This window comes from Galeopterus variegatus, unplaced genomic scaffold, assembly GCF_000696425.1.
Source record: "Galeopterus variegatus unplaced genomic scaffold, G_variegatus-3.0.2 Scaffold2003, whole genome shotgun sequence".
Classification (NCBI taxonomy): domain Eukaryota; kingdom Metazoa; phylum Chordata; class Mammalia; order Dermoptera; family Cynocephalidae; genus Galeopterus; species Galeopterus variegatus.
Genome location: NW_007728114.1, coordinates 11,720 through 15,601, shown reverse-complemented (window position 1 = coordinate 15,601; position 3,882 = coordinate 11,720). Strand labels below are relative to the sequence as shown.

The 3,882-nt window shown below is 45.3% G+C and overlaps 1 pseudogene; it reads right to left on the bottom strand.

The window, feature by feature from the left end:
- Nucleotides 1-1,464: 1,464 nt before the first annotated feature.
- Nucleotides 1,465-3,882, bottom strand: part of LOC103596406 — an 8,568-nt pseudogene continuing 6,150 nt past the window's right edge.

Below are 3,882 nucleotides of genomic sequence, written 5' to 3'. Positions count from 1 at the left end.
ATGGTCTGTTGATAGAAAACACTTTTAATTATTGTAAGAAAATACCTTTGTTTTTTTTTTTTCAGCATATTTCTTAAAATAGTTTTCTGGATATATAATTTTATACTGACAGTAATGATTTTCTAGCTTTTTTTGAAGGTGTCATTCCACTATCCTCTTGTTCCACGGTGGGTTTTGAAAAGTTATCTAAAAACAGAGGTGTGCTATTATACCAACTCTCTAAAATAAATATAAAAATAAAAAAAGGTGATGTAGAGTGCTTGAAACTTTGTATGGCTGTTTTGAAGCTAGTGATGTGACATCTCTGAACATAGAGTTGGGATGATATGTGCAAAATATTTTTTCTGTTTAGGTAAATGGTTTTATTTCATTTAGGCTGATTTTTAACATGATCCTTCATCCTTTCTTTTTCATCCCCCACTTTTTTTCCACCTTGCAGTACCTCTCATTACATTCTTGCTCAATAATTTGTGTAAAAACCATGGTATTTACTGTTCTGTATATTTGACCAGATCCTTGTAGTTATACAAAAGCACACATTTCCTTATATATGTACATACAAATTAGCATAGATATACAAAAATGTTTTCTAAGCATAATGGGGAAGGACCATTGTTTTGATCACCAAAATAAACAAATAGTATTTCAAAGATTTCTCTGCGTTTTCCATTTCTCTGCTAATAATATATTGGGAAAATAACACTAAATTAATGAGAAAAATATGTTTATGTATAATTTATTCCACAATTACCTTGTTGATTCCCATTAATTGTTTCCAATATTTTACCCTTAACAGAATATTATATAAAAGTAAATACAATCAAACAGAAAGAAATCAATATTACAGAAGAGGTACTGATTTTTAATGCCCCAACTGTAAGCATGGCCCTGAGTTTAGACAGCCTTAAACAAATGGTGACTTCTGTGCCCAGCTCTTTCTTAATTCTATTTACTGCCTAATCTTATAACATCAGTTAGTTATTGTGCTAACTAAAGACCAATGCAGTGAAAGGGCTTGTTGAGCCCTAAGAACAGGAATGGGCTGGCTGTCCTGCTTTTGCTTCACTCCCTTCCCCGTCCCACATCTGTCTCGGTGATTGTGTCTCCTTGGCACTCTGTCTATTAAAATTGCTTAAGACACTAGTTTAAAAATGATGATTCTAAGGAACCTACTGAATCAAGCATCTAGGCCTGATGTGCAGACTCCTTTACTAAAACGTTGTGAGGACACAGTCTGAACAACCTAAAGCTTTTTTTTTTTTTTTTAAAGGCCAATTAAAAGCTCCATGGGACAAGAAGCGTAGAATAGAATCATGTAAAATGTAGTACAAAAATCAGAAATTACTCTGGTGCTACCAAGAATAAACTGAAACTTGAAATGGCTAAACTCTTTTATTGAACATCCTGCTGAAGCCCAAGGAACAATGTCACCTCCTGCTGGTACTCCTCTAATCTGTCACTTTTAGCTTTCTTGTGTGTTCAGGGATCTTTAAAAGCATCTTCTATGAACCACAGATGCCCCAAACTCCTTGAAATCTTCTGAGGTGACCCACATCTGCTTTAAACTGCTCACAGCAGTCATGACAGATGCACCAATCCAGGCAGAGAAACATCTGTCAGGAGAAGCCATGATCTTGATGGGGGTCCCTTTTGTAAGGATACCATGGGCACTCAAGCAGAGGAGGAGGGGGAAAGCATTCCCTAGCAATATGGCGCCCTTCCGGGTTCTTCTCCGCAGTAAACAAGCCCGCCGGTGCCAAAACCCAAGCCCACCTGCTCAAAACCTCAGCCAGTCATAAGTCAAGGCTCACCTCCTGCCCAGCCCCATCCAATCAGCTACCACCCCGTCCACCCCCTATCAAAACCCGGAACGCAGCTCCCTATAAATATATGCGCAGTCCTTGAATAAAGTGGAACTTCTTTGGTGAACTGTCAGCTCGGGTCCTGTCGTCTTATCAGCTCGTGTCCATGCGCCCTTTCATTGGTGCCGAAACCTGGGAGGAGTTCACCCTGCGCCAGTGGACTCCTTCCTCAGACCCCTCCACGATCCCCTGGGGACTGACGGTCTGCCCTCATCCATTTTCTCCTACACTGGCTTCCTTCATTCACCACCGGCTCATCCGTTAGGTAAGCCCCTTTTTCCTTTTTTCAGGCTTGTAGATTATTTAAACCTTCACCCTAATCACATTCCCCTGGCCCTGGCATTGACACGTTCCTGGCCCCGGAGGCTGAACCTCCCATTCCTCTCTCTCTCACTCCTCTCCAACCTTCCTCCTACTGGGTCCTGGACCCCCGCTGTCCACCAAAACCCGAGCACGCTAGGTCCCTCCAGCTCCAGGCACAGTTGCCTCTGGGAAGTGAGGGTCTAGGTGCCTACCTACACCCCCTCCCTTCCTGGGTTCATCCTTGAACCCATCTCCTGGGAACGGCACGACTCATTGGGGATGCCCTCTGAGTTCCGTCCTTCTCATCCAGCCGGAGGGCTCATTCCAATCCTCCTTTTATACCCCCTCTCTCTCTCTCTAATCCTCTTCATAATGGGAGCTTCTGCCTCCTCCCTCCAGGGTGATTCACCCTTACAATGTCTCTTCAACAACCTTACGACTATATCCCTCAAGCCTGACATTAAGCCCAAACTCCTCACCAAATTTTGCACACAAGATTGGCCTTATTATCCCTTAGATAATCAAAATAAGTGGCCCACTGAGGGCACACTCAATCCTGACATTCTCTGGGACCTTTTTAACTACTGCCAGTGCCTGAGAAAGTGGAAAGGGATTCCATATGTTGAGGCTTTCCGCCTGCTTGCCCAAAATCCCTCTCTCTGTCTCACCTGTTCTCCTTCCCAGGTTCTCCTTGCTTCCAAACCCCCTCCATCCTCACTGCCATCACTACCCCCTACTTCTGATAATTTTGACCCTGCGGACGAACCCCCTCTGCACAGGTCTCCTCCTCCTGTAACTCCCTCTGCTCCCCAACCCCTCAGTTAACTCCGTCGCCATCTTCTGCTTCACCTAGTCAGCCTGTTCTCCCTCCTGCCTCCTCTTCCCTTGTTTCTTCTAGCCCCACCTTGCCGCTATCTTGTTCCCTGCTGACTCCCATTTCACCAGCCCTGGTGCCTTCCTTTAGCCTCCCTGTAACTCATTCCCGAGGACTCCTCCCCTCCTCCACCGTGGCTCCTCTCCGTGAGGTGACTGGAGCTGAGAGGGTTGTTAGGGTACACGTTCCCTTTTCATTAGCCAATCTCGACCAGCTGGAAAAGAGATTAGGGTCCTTCACCACAGACCCCTCTACTTACATTAAAAAATTCCAATGGGTCCTTCATAGTCTCACACATCATGACATACTTTTTGGCTCAATCCTACCCCGACATCAAGGCTAAGCTAAAAAACTGGAACAGGGCCCTGTTACTCCCCAGACTGAAATTTTATCAGTGGCCTTCAAGGTCTTTCATAATAGGGAGGAGAAACTAGACCTGGAAAAGGAACGGCACAAACAAAAGGCTGATCTGGCCAACCTCCAAATGCTGGGCAAAATGATTACTAAGCCTTCTAAGCCCCCTTCCAGGCCCTCCGCCTCCAAAACTCCCCCCGGCGCTTGCTTCAAGTGTGACAAAGAAGGTCATTGGTCAAAAACCTGCCAATAACCCAGAAAGCCCACCAAGCCATGTCCTAAGTGCCATGAAATGGGACATTGGGGCTCATACTGTCCACTCACCCAAAGGGGAGACTGGCCTAACAGGCCCCAGCCATCCCAGACACCTCAAACACCTCTGGTGGGACTGGCTGAAGAGGAAAAAGACTGACAGGGCCCTGGGTCCTTCCCGACCATGACCATCACAAAAAGCAGGCCCAGGGTAACTATTGTTGTGGATGGCCGACA